The 16,090-nt window shown below is 41.2% G+C and overlaps 1 protein-coding gene across 4 annotated transcripts in view; it reads right to left on the reverse strand.

The window, feature by feature from the left end:
• Nucleotides 1-12,032: 12,032 nt before the first annotated feature.
• The window catches only part of PTCH1 (patched 1), a 69,146-nt gene continuing 65,088 nt past the window's right edge, over nt 12,033-16,090 (reverse strand). For all 4 annotated transcript variants that reach the window (XM_014936772.1, XM_014936795.1, XM_014936779.1 and 1 more), the window contains one exon: nt 12,033-15,270. The gene's annotated coding sequence lies outside the window, so the exon portion shown is untranslated. The remainder of the gene's footprint in view (nt 15,271-16,090) is intronic.

Here is a 16,090-nt window from a genome sequence, read left to right on the forward strand (position 1 = left end):
CAAATGGATAGCTTTGGTCCTGAAATCCATATCAGATGTTCAGGAGGTATACTGGCAAAATAGTTAAATGCCTCTAGGTTTTAAACTGCAGCTTACCTTCCCGTGGACAAACTTGGGGAAAAAAAACCCAACAAACCTTTGAAATTATTATTTTTTTCACTGTTGTATTCCAAGAATTAACACATCTTCATATTCATCAGGCTTTAGGCAGACTTCTCTCCTTGTGAGGACAGCTAGATGTAACTCAGCTGGATAGAAAGTGCATTTTTCCTGAACTGAATAGGTTGCATCAAAATAAAAGGAAATCTTGTGACACTACCCCACACCTTACATTTATTAGAGGGGCAAACTCCAGTGTCTCAGTTTTTTATGTGGACAAAGGGGGAAATTGGGGCAAACACAGTAAAAATTCAAGTGAAAAACACAAGTGAACATATATAAGCAGTATGGAAGTCCAAACCAGAATGCTGGAAACCAGAAGCAAACACAAATTTCGGTATTTTGCTAAAAGAGATACAGCCACTGCAGCAACTCTCAGAAGTCACAGACCCTAGTAGGCAACATCTAGCAAATTCAGTTCACAATTCTGAAGTCAAGCCAATCAAAATTGTAGATGTTCACATGATAATGTGGTTAGATTCCCCGAAGGATTAAACAAACCTATGCCCAAAGTTCCTAGGTTGTTCTGCAATGCCAGAACCACTATCAACAATGCCCAGAATAATAGTTTGAATGCATGCCTACTAGAAGGATGAGTTACTGAAGGTAGTATACACATCTTGGAGTCACAGCATTTCATGGGGAATGCAACACATCCTCTATAATAGGATTCCAAGTATACTTTTATTTACTCCCAGGGTCCTCCTCAGATCCATCTTTATGTGATCTCATCTACCGGAAAGGTATTAGAGAGAACCTAACAAAGGTGCTTTTGCGTAGACTTCTTGAATGTGTATTAACTGTTATATATAGTAGCATACAAAGTTGCATGTTTCATAGGGGTGATGTTCTTCTATCATCAGCTTGCAAACAACATGCAATTTCACGTGTTGTATGCTCTGGAGTGCTGTACAGCATTGTCCCCTGGCTAAGAAAATAAACTTCTTAAATGGACACATACCTAGACATACTATTTTTATCAGAGGGCGTCGGAAGGAGGACCAGTATTGTGGCTATGTCTCTGCTGACCCAGTGAACACCCTTTTCCAGCAACATGTTTTGCAACACAGATGAAGCCCAAGAAGTAAATACCTGACCAGACTACATGATCTAAAGACACTGCGTTAGCATAAATCTTGCGATCAGATTTCCACATTCACTTCATCTCATCTCACTCATCTCAACTAGTTACAGAAAAAACCTTCCTTGTTTTCTCCTTCTGAGCTACTAAAGATGGAGCTTTCCTTCCCTGGAAAAGCACAACAGAATTAAAACCCTGATAAAGATATGGAAGAGAGTTTAAGTCAAATTTAATTGTATGAAGCTGGGAGTCACAGCGTTTTTTTATTAGTTTAAAAGATTGCACTGATGATCCATTTATCGATTTTTTACTTATAGGACCACTCAAAATCCACTCTTACTAAACAAGCAACAAGCCATTTAGAAAAATGTAATGATAACGAGTTCATCTCTGAATGCACTGAAACAACTAATCCAATAATGATAGTGTAATTTTTTGTTTAATATCCTGTAAAGGACAGATCACAAATCTGTATTTTCCATTAGGGTGGCAGAACAAATCTTAATAAAAGGGCCTCATTATGACATATGCTTCAGCTCAAAACTCTCTGGAGGAAATGCTCTGACCCTACGCTGCCATCTAAGAAAATTATATTGGATCAAAGGCCCACTGGGATATGAAGTGTCTGTGGTGGATAATAGGTTTAGATTTTACCAGTTATTCTAAGATATAATCATAAGAGAATGGGAAAGGATTCATGGCATGCAATAAATAAGATGTGTAGCCACTTTTAATTTTATAACAGAGATTAAAGGACTCTTCGATATCAGTATGCTGTGTAAATTACTACTATCCATTATGAGTTTCATATATTTTCAAGTGACAATACAGGTACCTCTGTTCTCCGAGCAGTGCAGCACCGGGTGAGAGTCTGAAAACACAGAGCAGAAGTTAAACAGATGAACAAGTATCGAATTTAAGCTATGATTTACAACAGTGAATGTTTCCAGAACCCACTTCCTTTGGAACGAATTACAGCAAAGAAAAAAATGAGAAAAAACTTTGATAATTCTTTCCTACCTCTGTAGGGTGGTGCAAAGGGGCCAGCATCCAGCAGAGAAACCACAGATGAGTTCTCAGGGCTCCTGAAAATTTGGTGACCTGTTTTGGAGCCTAAATAAAATTGTACAATCCCAGAGAGGGCCACAGGACAAACCAAAGCCAGAAGGGACTTGTAGGAAGGCAGAATTCCCTATCCACTTGTCAGACTTCCACAATGTTGCTTCTTTCTATTGTGGCTGCTCCCTCCCTATTTTTAAGCGGTGTTGTGTTCTCAGAGCTTTAGAGAAACAAATATTTGAGATACTAACTCAATGAGAAGTATTCTTTGACTGTAGAAGTACCTCTGTGAATTTGAAAGCAGAATTTCTGAGGTTAGTGTTTTTAATTGTTTGGGTATTCTTGGCAAGTTTATACTCTTGCTGACAGCCTATCACAAAATCCCATTTGCTTTTCAGTTCTTCTTTATCAAAAAAGAAAAAAAAAAAAAAAAAAAAACTTAAAAAAACCCCCCCTCTTGTTAGCAAAAAGTTGCTTCTTTCTATTGTGGCTGCTCCCTCCCTATTTTTAAGCGGTGTTGTGTTCTCAGAGCTTTAGAGAAACAAATATTTGAGATACTAACTCAATGAGAAGTATTCTTTGACTGTAGAAGTACCTCTGTGAATTTGAAAGCAGAATTTCTGAGGTTAGTGTTTTTAATTGTTTGGGTATTCTTGGCAAGTTTATACTCTTGCTGACAGCCTATCACAAAATCCCATTTGCTTTTCAGTTCTTCTTTATCAAAAAAGAAAAAAAAAAAAAAAACGAACTTGAAAAAACCCACCTGCTTGTAGTCAAAACAGGGAAAAAAATGCATTCTTCCATGTTGGTCATTTGAATGTAGCAGAATTTTGGAAGAAAAGGATCTAGGACACCACTAGCCCCTCCTGTGTTTTTGGGGAGTTTGTGTCATTGAGGATTATGAAAAAAGTGACAACACAATGGGCAAAGCATCAACTGAAGCACATTTGTAAGAGGATATATCCTCTTGTACCCACACAAGACTCCTTCTTCAGTTCTGTGATGGTGGTGCCTCCAAACAGTGTCCTAATCTTGTGTAGCATTTATTGTTATCATTGTAAAGTAGGACTCAAGTATCACATTTGGACTGAACAGATCACAACTATTCCACGCATTTAGTGAGTATTTTACAAGGGCTGATTTCTTGTGATGAAAAGATAACAATTTTGATGATGATGTATTATATTTTAATTACAATTGCATTGTTTTCTGTCTGGTTTGTGCAGTATTTTGTTGATCTGTCACAAAGTTCTATGAATATTTTAAGTTTTTGAATATTTTAAAGTGCAGAAGCTGGATTTATTCCTCAGCTCTGTGGGTTTTATTCACTTTTCTGTACATTTTCATTGAAAAAAACTCCCCATTTCCCAAACTGATACCAATTTCTTGCTCATACTAAGCCATCAGCTCCATTCTCAGAAGTCCCCTGCTTCTTCTAACCCACCCTCTCCTGGTTCAAGCCCCTTTTACCCTTCCCCAGCCAAATCCCCAGCACCTCCCAAGTCTTCCTTGTCACTGCCTGAACACAAAGATGGGCTTTTTTCCCCGGCTCCCGTGGCTGTTGAGGGGAATACTGCTGCTGCTGTCCACAGTTCCGTCCCAGACAGTGCTCTTTCTGCCCCTTTTCTTCCCACCTACAATCCTCTTACTGGCTTTTATGACTGGCCAAGTGCATTCGTTCTTTCATTTCTTTTTGACCAGCGTGCAGGGATTGAAGAACACACACCAAGAGACACGTATCACAAATCCAGGCAGAAAAGCCAGGAAAAGCCAGCGTGACAGCCAGACTCCCAGCTGTCCCATAAGCGATGGCTTCCTACACACCCCTACTGCAATGCTTCACAAGGGCTTCCACAGGCTTTGCTTCTACTACATATATATTAAGGAAGTTGACTAGACCATTTCCAGTAAGTCAGTACCCTTCCATTATGATTAATCCTGCTTGTACTCTGAAGAAATGAATCAAGACAATAGGAGTGTGGAAAGGAGATCTAGAGATTCCCATAGTCTGTAGGACAGTGCAGAAGAAATTTTTTTTTAGGAAAAGCCTGTGAGGCCAGCCCCCCAAGACCAAGAAAAAAGACTTCTCTACAGCCTCTTCTTCTAAGCTTCCTTTCAGGAATTTTCCAAACACCAAAAATTAAAGCAGAAAGAGAAAATGAAGTGATGTGCACCAGGAATGTCAGCCCCAAGAAAATTGTGAAACCCCAGGTGCAACTTCCTGCATTTTGGAAGACTTTTAAAACATTTCAGGACAAAAAAGCACATATAACCCTACCTGGTATTTACCTTGGACTTGGTGCTAGAACAACTTGCCAGTAGCAAATTCCACACACTGAAACCACAGTTCTTACTGCACACTCGCGTGTTTCCCATCATACACACTCACACACATATAGACACACACATATTGCATAGAAAAACATTCAAAAAGCCAGCATCAACATTATAAAAAATATCCCCCAAAGCAAGTTATCACCTCCCCTGTGAGTAGGAACACTGGGCTCTTATGCTCAGCGTCCAGCCACAGCCAAGCCTCCCCTGTCCAGCAGAGTGACACCCCCAGTCGTTTTTACACAAACTTCAAATGCACCTTTTAAAGAAACTTTTGTGAGTCCTCCCACATGGGCTCAGGTATAGTTCTCTCTCATTTCTTTTTCTGCTGTTTTCTTTCACTTTCTACCATACGTCTCACTGACTTTTTTGCTCCTCGGTGTCTCAGCATCCCTTCACCCTGCATCTATGAAGGCAAGCAAACAAGCACCACAACATATGTGTGTGAGCTACTGCATCCAGGTCCCATGTTACCAAGCTGAACCAAGTCTCATCATTGTTAGTAGTAAAACTCAAACTTTCTTATCTGAATTTTTATCAGTTGCAGCCCATTTCTGCAAATACTTTAGTACTTACTAATATTTCCAGTTTGAAGAGTGCCAGCTACTCACTGTGTGAAACAAAGGACTTAAATGTTCAAAGGATCACAGCTCATATCACTTTTTGTTAGGAGAATCTTGAGTTTTCTGTAATAGTATTTTTTCTGCTGAACATGTCTGATACATTTGCTGTCCCAAGGGACATGGTTTAGTAGAGGTCTTGGCAGTGCTAGGCTAACCGTTCAACTTGATGATCTTAAAAGTATTATTTAGGGACGTGGTTTAGTAGCGGTCTTGGCAGTGCTAGGCTAACTGTTCAACTTGATGATCTTAAAAGTATTATTTTCCAACCTAAATGATTCTATGATTTTATGATAAATTACTTGGCTTTCAGATACGTAAAACTCTTCATTAGACTTATGAAAAACCTGAACCGTACTCTGAGAGGCTTCTTCAAGAGATTTCTTTTTTGGGGATTCCTCAGGCCTGCCTGGCTTCAAATTTGTACTGTCTTACTGGTGCACGTGACATCTTGTACTTCTGCACCATCTCTTTTCATTGGTTTTCTGGAATAATTCCATTCAAACTGCATACCACAGATTCTCTGGGCATAGCTGCGTTCACCAGCTAGACACGAACCATAGAATCATGGAATCACAGAACCATCTTAGGTTGGAACAGGCCTTTGAGATCATTGGGTCCAACCATCAACCTAACACTGACAAAACCATCACTAAACCATATCTGTAGCCACTATCTCTACACATCTTTTGAGGACTTCCAGCGATTCCATCACATCACTGGGCAGCCTGTTCCAATGTCTGATAACCCTTTTGGTGGAGAAATTTTTCCTAATATCCAATCTAAACCTCCCCTGGTGCAACTTGAGGCTGTTTCTTCTTGTTCTGTCACCTGTGACTTGGGAGAAGAAAATGACCCCCACCTCGCTACACCCTCCTTTCAGGTAGTTGTAGAGAGTGATAAGGTCTCCCCTCAGCATCTTTTTCTCTAAGCTGAACAACCCCAGCTCCCTCAGCCTCTCCTCATAAGACTTACTCTCCAGACCCCTCACCAGCTTCATTGCCCTTCTCTGGGCCCGCTCCAGCACCTCAATGGCTTGTTTGTAGTGAGGGGCCCAAAACTGGACAAGTACTCAAGGTGTGGCCTCTCCAGTGCCGAGTACAGGGGCTCAAGGTGTGGCCTCTCCAGTGCCATTACAGGGGGACAATCACTTCCCTAGTTGTGCTGGTCACGTTGTTTCTGGTACAAGCACACTGCTGGCTCATATTCAGCCATGCTGGTCGTGCTGGTCACGTTGTTTCTGGTACAGGCACACTGCTGGCTCATATTCAGCCATGCTGGATGTCACACTGACATCCCCATGAGGATATGCAAGGAGGAAAGTGAGGAAGAGGAAGGGCAAAGAGAGGAAGAAGTGTTGTAGTTGCAAGTAAAATCATATTTAAATGGAGAAAAAAAAGATACTTCCCTGCACAGATCCAGTTCCACAGAGGTAAAGGGTGCAACCTAAGTTATTGCACTTGGGTTACAGGAATTTTCTTGACTTAAAAGGGTTTGTAAAATTTGAACAAAAGGAAAAAAAAAACCAACCAGGTGATAATTTAATACGGAATGGCCAAAACAGAGCAGAATTATAAGACACAATGACAGTCGTTAGAGAAAGAACTGGATGTAATAGCAGTGACCTGAAGGCCTAGGACTAAGGGTCACAAGGATATTCCAGCATAGCCCTTCTGCATGTCTCCGATGAGTGCAAGACAGGTCACTTCCACAAAAAATACCCTCTGTTTGTTGGTTTTCCTTGTGCAACTCTGTTTCAGACACGGCTCAAAAAGCCTCCTGAAGTATGCAAATCCATTCAAGAAGTCCTGGTTACAATCTGAGGGGGAAAAAAACCCCTCATTTTTTGACCTGATTCTCACCCTCAGCTACAGGCATCCAGCTCAAGTATGAGCAGGGGCACACGTCCACAGGGATGACTCAAGGTACACAAGTTATAGTGTGGATTAATGGCAGGGTATGAATAGCATTACCAGGACCAGACTTTTCACTGTATGCTCTCTGGACCAAACCATGCAAAGATTGTTACAAATGCAGATTTACTGTGAGTAATCCCACCTCCTCCACCACAGCTTTGAACCATTCCCACACAGTGTGTCACTGGGTAGTGGGGACATCAGCACCCCCGTCTCCACATCCCCTCCCCAAGGAGCTGTAGAGAGCAACGAGGTCACCCCTCAGCCTCCTTCTTTCCAGATTAGACAAATCCAGAGTCCTCAGCCCCTCCTCACAGGACATTCCTTGCAGCCCTTTCACCAGCTTTGTTGCCCACCTCTGGATGCATTCAAGGACCTTTCCATCCTTCTTCAATGGTGGGGCCCAGAACTGCACCCACTGCTCAAGGTGAGGCCGCACCAAAGCTAAATACATCCCCGCTTTTGACCAGCTGTTTGTCCTGTGTTTGATGCACCCCAGGATGTCGTTTGCCCTCTTGGCTGCCAGAGCTCCTCACAGGACATTTCTTCTGGCCCTTCCACCAGCTTTGTTGCCCTCCTGTGGGTGCATTCAAGGACCTTTACACTCATCTTAAATCATGGCGTTTCTAAGGAACCATAACCAACTAATGTGTAAAACCTCATCAGTTCATGGGCTACTGATCCACTGTACTGAAACAGTTACTTTGGAGCATTATAGTCTATTGCATTAGGGAACATCCATTGAAATTGGTTTAAATCAATATACTCTGTAATTAATTAGGAAAGCTATTTATGAATAAGATTAAAGCTTTTGCAGCCAATGTGCTTAAATGTACTTTTTGACCCCCCTACATACATTTTTCCTCAAAATTATGCCTGAGAACAGCATAGAGATGCAAAGTGAACAGTTAAGTTGACTAAATGGAACAACATTCATTAACTTAAACAGAGGAATTGGACATCACAGCTTATGTATTGGTAATGCTTAATAATTAGTTATATTTATATGCAGACCTTTTTAGGGGCTAAAAATAGCTCAATTTATTGTTCTGTTTCCTCACTTGATTCAATATGGGCCAGAGTGAATGAAACTATAAATGCATGGTGGTCACAGAGCTCATGCCATGGATACTTTTGTTCCATTCATTTAGTTGCACAGGCACTTTGTTGACAATTTTTTGCAAATTTTGAGAAGACAAAAGTGAACCAAAAGAGCCTCCTCACTGCACTTTTTCCCAGTAGAAAGCTCCATACTATTAACTCTGAAATGAAAAGTTTTATCTGTCTTTTAGATGTCATCTGACTATTTGCCTGAGTGCTATACTGAGGTGTGTGATGCTATACAATAACACCCTCCTTTAGTCTTTACAACCATTTGAAGTTGAGCCTGTCTTCTAAAATGCTACAAAATGGTACAAAAGTGTGTTATATTGGCTACAAAAATAAATGGTCTGAAGTTAAATAGCCTACTTAAAATGATTGCATAATAGGGAAGCAATAAAGTGAAAGAGCATTTGAATTCTCTTACAGCAAATGCTAGTTATTTGAGGTGAAAATTGTGTTTCCTATTTACCTCAGCTATTGTACTGCAATAAGGTACTCAAATCTTTTACCTTTATTAGTCTTAACTAATAAATTATCTGGTCCCTTGTTTAATGAGAAGAAATAACCTGGTTGGCTCAGAGAGGAAAAGTGTAAATACAGATGGGCTATTTGTTTGGTAATGAGCAAAAGGTAAATTGGCATTTTAACCTCAAGATTATTATTTTAAATCCAGCCATCTCAAAACTAATTTGTCACCCATGTTTGAAGACCTACAGAGTCACTTTCAATAAAGCCACCTTAGTGCAGGAGCAGCACTCCATGGTGACAGGGTCTCCTCAAGGAAGCTCTCTGCTTAAAGGCTCTGCCACAATCTGGCAGACCAGAGGTGCAACCTCTGGTGTTCTGGGCAAGACACAACATCTGCCACAAGGGAGAGAAAGAGGAAAGATTTCTCTTTAGCAAAGTAACAGAAGCTGGAAAAAGGAAGCATAATAATATTCTTCCTTTGAGTCCTTTCCATTCACCAAGTAATTCTCGTTTAATTCCTTCCCCCCCCATCTCAAAAGCTTAGCCAAACATTCCTCCCCACAAGTCTCTTCCCCAGTGTAAACTTCAGAACAAAAAATCCAGGGCTGCTAGAAGGGACAACAACCTGGAACAGAAAAGTCAGCCTTACCTAGGCTTTGAAATACATTTGTAATACCATTATGGGTCTCCTAAATCAGATGGTGGAGCTCTCCCTCTTCCAGAGCACCCAGGGTCTCTTGCTTCTGCCATAAATCACTTCTCAAACACTTCAGTGGTCTTTGCCCCTCAACAGATGGGGAAACCCACCTAATTAATTCACCCGTGAATGAAGCCTGGTCCCTGCTTCCCAGCCCTCCCTCTCCAAACGGGGCAGAGCCCTGCCTCGCCTGGGAAGCAGCTCCCAGCCCTCCCTCTTCCCGGCTGCTGGGGCTCACAGCCTCGCTCACAAGCAGGTTCCACAGGGCAGGGTGCCCGTAGGCAGCTGGGGACCTGTGAAGGCAGCCTCCCCTGTGGAAGGTTTGAGTTCAAGGGGTGGAAAGAGCAGCCAGAAAAGCCATGGGGTCCTTGTGTGCTGCTGCGCAAAAGCGTTATCTCCACCGTGTGAGTGGGGGGTCCCGATTCAAGTCAGTTGACTCAAAAGACCCAGCAGCTCCAAACTGGGGGCTGGAGTCTGCAGAGGAGCCTGGGAAGGTGCTCTAATGAGCAAATCAAAACACTGCCCTGTGTTCCCGTGCTTCCTGGGGCAAGCTGAGCCACCAAGCACCTTCACTAACCCGGGGAGAGGCAATTTTCTTGCAGAGCAGCCTTGCCTTGCACCAGGGGGAAGCAGGTGGAGCAGTGGCCGCAGAACCACCGCAGGGACAGCACGCAGCCAGCAGCACCTGCGCTTTCAAGAACTTATAAAAGTTCCTAAGAAAAAGAAAAGTTCCTTAGGAAAGGTATTGCAGGGTGGTAAGCGGCTTGGATGCCACTGAAGACAACCAAAAATATGCCGTAGAAATCTTCTTTGCTTACATCGTATTCAAAGAAGTGAATTGTTTCTGTAGTACCAAATATGCCAGGATATATATATATATATTTTTTTTTTTGGTCAGAGCAGGAGTACTGCTTCATTTTTTTTTTTTAATTAGCGGCAATTAACCATGTAAAATTAAACTGGGCATGTGGGTTTTTTAAGCCCCTCAGACCGAGTAGTGCAGTTTCCTGGCATGCATCCTATTCTAGCAGTAAAGTTCAACGTGTCTGCAGCAAAAAGGGCAAGAATGATTAACTGGAGTAGGAAAGTAGTAATTGTTCTCATGAATTGCAGCAGCCATTAAAAGTAATTTCAATTTGGCAACAGTGGTTTTCAGATATAAACAGTCGGTGTCTCAGATGCTCATTGGGAGTGAAAGTTAACAAAAATGAAACACCTGTTCATACATGGGTGCTGCTGCAGTTTAGCAGCATGCAGCATTCCTGAAGCTGTTAAATACATGCATTAAGCCAACAAAAATCTGGCCACGTGTTTACTTAAGGCCTGAATAAATATTGCCAATATGTGACAAAAATCTGATTAAGGTCTTACCTGGGGTTAATATGACTGACAGGAAGAAGAGCCATTTATAAGAAATCTAAACATGACGAGTAATGCAAGGTAAGTATCTTAAAGAAAAATCCCGTGTCCTGATCAGCAGAATGTATTGATTTATTCATATGGTTTATAGTCCCGTGACTGGCTGGGACACAAAAGGCCAAGTCAGCGAGTTGAGCCAATGCAGAACTCCAGTGGGTACTGCTCTCACGGGCCGTTGGCCACCGAGGCCAAATCTGCCACCTGAGTCAGTCTGGCTGGTCCTGAGGATCTGAGGGAGAGTGCTCTGAGCACTGCAACCACATCTGTAGGAGTTCTGCAGCTCAAGTGCTTTTAACTGTATTTTTCTCTTTTCTGGTTAAACTTCCAGAACCATAAAAAAAATAAGTTGTATTTGTATTTCCTCCGACCGTGAAAAGGAGAGGCTGAATCACAAATTATCCCGAGACAAGCTTGGGGCTTTTGGTTTATGAGAAATTCAGAAGACTCGTGAAAAAAATCTCCTAAGGGCTCTGGGATGAAGGATTGCTGGGTGTGTGACACGCTGGTGGATGCTCAGCAGAGTCTGTCTGCGCAGGACAAACTGCGCCCGGATTGATGATGCAGGTAACTCCAGACAGAAGGTGCTGCTCAGAACCTTCACCCCGCTGCCTCCCTCCCAGGCAGGGCTCTCAGGGGCCACGGGGACCTGCACCCTGCCTTGCACTTGTTAGCACGCTGCCAGGGACCAGCTTTGGCTATCCAGTGGTTTCATTTTCAGAACTCCCTGTTTATTTATTTTTCCCCCCCCCCCACTATTTCTCAAACCCAATTTAGGGAGCAGCCACAGAGATGGAAAAAGACAAAGAATTTCCTCCCACTTCTAAGCAGGAATAACCGGTACTTAAACTGCTTTACCCAAGGGTTCAAGGTCTACACAAAATGCTTCATTCAGAGCGGGAATGAAAGGTACAATCCCGTCCTGTACCTATCCCCCAAGACGTCACAAGGGTGACAGAACCAACAGACAAGCACCAGAGTGTTACAATTTAGAGAGGATTTCAGAATTGGTTCCTGCTCCAGGATGGGCAAATCTGAATCTCCCAAACATCCTGAAACATCCCAAATGCATGCTCCAAATCAGAATGATTGTACGGCTGTACCTGAACAGCTGACCAGTAGTACAAAAAGAAGCAAACAAACAAACAAACAAGGAAACAACCAACCAACCAAATCTGTAACCAGTAAGTTATAATATTTTTATTCATGTTAGAATTTCTATCAGTGTTTGAACATTAATATTTAGAGAGTTTGTACAATTTCCATTCAAAATTTAAAATGAGAACCACACTAGATCACAAATGGTAACTAAAACACAGTTCAGAATTGTATGAATATTCACACTCTCTTTCTCTCTTAACACTGTTAAACACTTTCTTTTCTGCCAGGGGGTTTCCAAGAAAAAGTGTGCACGGTAATTGTATTTCAGCAGTGTTCCAAAACATAATGGTATCATCATTACATATAAACTCTTTAAAAATATACTTCTGTCAAAAGACTTGATGACTACTATGTACACTACAAAAATAGATTTTCATATAAATAAATTATATGGCATAATTTTACCTTTGTAACTGAAATGACACAAACCCACGCCTACCAAAACAGGCAGGCAGTGAGACCCAGTTTGAATATTTTTTACTTTTAACTCCTTATGCTAAAACCTACGACAAGTCCTTAATGTAAATGTTATATAATCTTTCCTATTTAACATTAGTAAGCACTCTATACAAATAAAATTCCATTAAACAGTAAAAACATAGCTGTAATAGTGTTTCCAATAGAAATAAAATCCCTGCATATTGTCTGTTATAAACTGGCATGACAAATACTGTAAGAAAACATTCTTATGATACAAAAATATAAATATCACCCATGATTAAAAAAGTTAAAAAAAACAAAACAAAACAACCAAAACAAAACAAATTGTTGCCAGCCACTGAATTCTCCCCTTTCCAATGTGACCACCGGAGAAGAAGGTCTCCGCTGCGCACGGAGCAGCAGACAGCTCACCAACACACACGAGGGCCGGGGCAGGGGCTGGTGGCAGACACCGTGGCCCCTTCCCTTTCTCCCTCCTCCCTTCCCTGCCTCGGGAGCGGGATGGGGAGCGGGAGCAGGGGAGGCAGGCAGCGGTGTCCCTGGGAGCCCTGCTGACCTCTGGGACGGGAGCCCCCACGCGTGGTGGCCGAAGGGGGCTTCCAATTAGCATCGTACAGTCTCGTTGCCGAGCCTGTACGATCAGAGGTCGCTGTGCTGCTGGTGCTGACCTGGGGGCCCCTCCGCTTTTTTGTCATTAAAGAGTTTTTCACCTCAGACAGTGAACTGGACCAGTAGGCAGTTGCGACATTAACCCTTAGTGTGCATTGGAACAGTAGCTTATGTATCATGGGAATGACACCAGGCTCTCGCCACCTGCTCTTCGAACGTTCACATTGGAGATCTGTAAACAAGTGCCTCATATCAAAGTGTTTTCAAGTGAGCAAAAAAGGCATGGAAATTTGTGCATTCTAATTATCCCCATTTTTTTATGCTGGCAAGGTCTGCGGGCAAAGATAGAGTCCCTGAAGCCACTGGAGAAAAACACTTTCCCATCAAAGAATTGGCTACTGCTGTTCAGGCATCATACTTAAAGAAAATCCCCACCGTTGCTGTGTTTAGAAACTGAATATTGGTTGTGTTTGGCTCTGAACTGAACATCTACCTGCTCTAAAAAACAGCTGCAGAAGGGCAGAAAAAAAAAAGATGAAGAAAGAGGAAGATAGAGACAATAAAAACTTTTGTTCTATTATTTTAAATTAAGGTTCTCCATTCTTAGGGTTTGTTTCCAACTGGAACGCAGATTGTAGTGTTTTTTTTCAGACCCTTCACCTGCAGCAATCCCCTTTTAGTTTAAAAATAATAATACAAAAAGCTAAATTAGTTTCGCAAAGAGATCCCAGTTTAGCTGTTTTAATTAAAAGTGCCAATGCAGCATGGGAAAACACAAACAATAGAGAAAAGAACACCCAGGCCTTATGTGTCTTTACAGTCCTGGATCCATCAGAAAGCCATTTATATTTAAAAAGCAAAAATAGATATTTCTTTTATCCTTCCATTTGATTTTTATCACTTACTATTAACTTCCTTCCTGCCATGAAAATAAGGTGACCAAAGATACTGCTTTCAATGCTGTAAGAACACAGCTGAGCTGTGGTTCCCATCAAACAACTCACCTGCTTCTAATGCCACTCAATAGTTAACACTATCAATATAAAAGTAAGGCATATGCTCATTGAATTTCTATAACCACCAGCACCTCTCAATATCCAGCACCTTTGGAAGTGAAAAAATAACGGTTATAGTGTTTTTGCACTTACCTGGCACCTTTTGCAAAAAAAATTTACAAAAATCAAAGCACTACACAAACAGTAATTAAGCCTCACAACAATTCCTGGGAGGTAGGTAAGTGTAATTATACCCATTTTACAGAATGAGCAACTGAGGCATGTGGCAGCGAAGCGACTTGATCGAAGTCATATATGAACCAAGTCGTTAAGAACGTGGGAAACTACACCACAACCCCGAACCTCGACTTCCTGTCTTCTCTTCTGTTTCAGTTGGGCCTTTGATCATGGCAGTCTATGGTACGTGCTGGTAAACACCAGCACAGTTTTCACTAGTGCCTACTAACAGGGAAAGCCAGACTCACATCAGCATCAGTGGGTTTATAAGCCCACCGTGTGTTACCATACAGTAAAAAGAGAAACTACAGTACACCAGGAACAGACACACAAAAGCATGCACACTTCCAGATGCATACATGGATACACACAGCAAAACAAAAACCTGCACATAGCTACATCTACTTAAGCCTCCCAGATTAACTTGCTGTTCTTCATATCTGCTTATTTTTAAAATTATCACGCATAGCGTGTTTGAAAGTTAACAGTAACATTTCATACTACCACAGGGTTGTGATACGCAAATTTAAAATATTTTAAACAGACATGTATCTTTTAAAAAAAAAAATCCTATTACATAAGCAATATTTGCATAGAATTATACAAGTAAATTATACAATATTTAAGCAGCAGCAACTTATGCTGAAATTTAGAACTAGATTAAGCTTAGTTGTGGCACAGAAATCAACATACAAGAAGTACAAAGCGCACACAATATTGTCCCCATTCTATTGCCCAGAGGCAAATGACTCCAGATTATACTACTTTACATTGTTCTTTTGTATATTACATATGTGTACATCTTTTAAATACTTAAAGAAATATTTAACAAAATAATACAATAGGTTACAGTAACAGTGAACTGTTGTCTTGATGCAGCATGTCCTTTTCTACAACTTCAAGCAGTTCTCTTCAAGCAGTTCTGGAAATACAGTTTTCCATCTTTGGCCTCTTCTTTGCTTCAGTTATTACTCTTTACAAATAAAGAGAGAAGAAAAACAAACATTTCACTAAAGTTCAAGAAAAACAAACAAATGAAGGTAATCCAAAACTCATTTCATGATTCTTGTGGTTGCAGTTAGCAGTCAGGACATGTGGGCTCTGCTCTCAGTCATGAACTTCCTGGTAAAGAAATGCTGATGCCAATTAAAAAAAAGCAGATGCTGGGAACTTCTGAGTTCCCAGCTTTAGATACCTGTGACAAATTCAGTTAAAACCAATGAATACTTCAAGGAGAAATACACTACATCAAATACTGCACACAGTTAAGAATCTCGTATTACCATGCAGTTCAGCTTGAAAAAGCTGAGCTCGAGTATTTCCTTATTTTGAGTATACTATTACTTGTCATATTTGTAGACCGTGAGGCTGAAGGCATTCACGTCAATTTGCACTTTGAGATGTTTGGAGAGATGTTTTACAAATCAGAAGGTGATTATATTATGAGTCACCAAAAAATTTCCATCAAAACTCTGTGTGTGTGTGCGCACGTGCATGTGTGTGTACATGTAAAATAGTTCCACAACCAAAATAAAATGGCTCGCTCTGGTCAAACTAGTGTCCGTCACTGGAAAGCTCTGAAAAGCAGAGAGAGAGAACAGGTATCTACAGCTAAGTAACTATTTTAACACTTCCTTTTTCCCCAGAAAGAGAAAAACAGAGTTAAAATAGCAAAAAATGCTTGTTCAGGCACAAGCCACACAAAGCTTTCGGGGTAAAAACTCAATTGGTTTCTCCCCTTCAAAGTACTCCCTATAAAATAATGGAAAAAATGTCAAGAAAAGTAACAGCTT

Source organism: Calidris pugnax, unplaced genomic scaffold, assembly GCF_001431845.1.
Source record: "Calidris pugnax isolate Ruff unplaced genomic scaffold, ASM143184v1 scaffold2, whole genome shotgun sequence".
In the NCBI taxonomy this organism is placed as follows: Eukaryota; Metazoa; Chordata; class Aves; order Charadriiformes; family Scolopacidae; genus Calidris; species Calidris pugnax.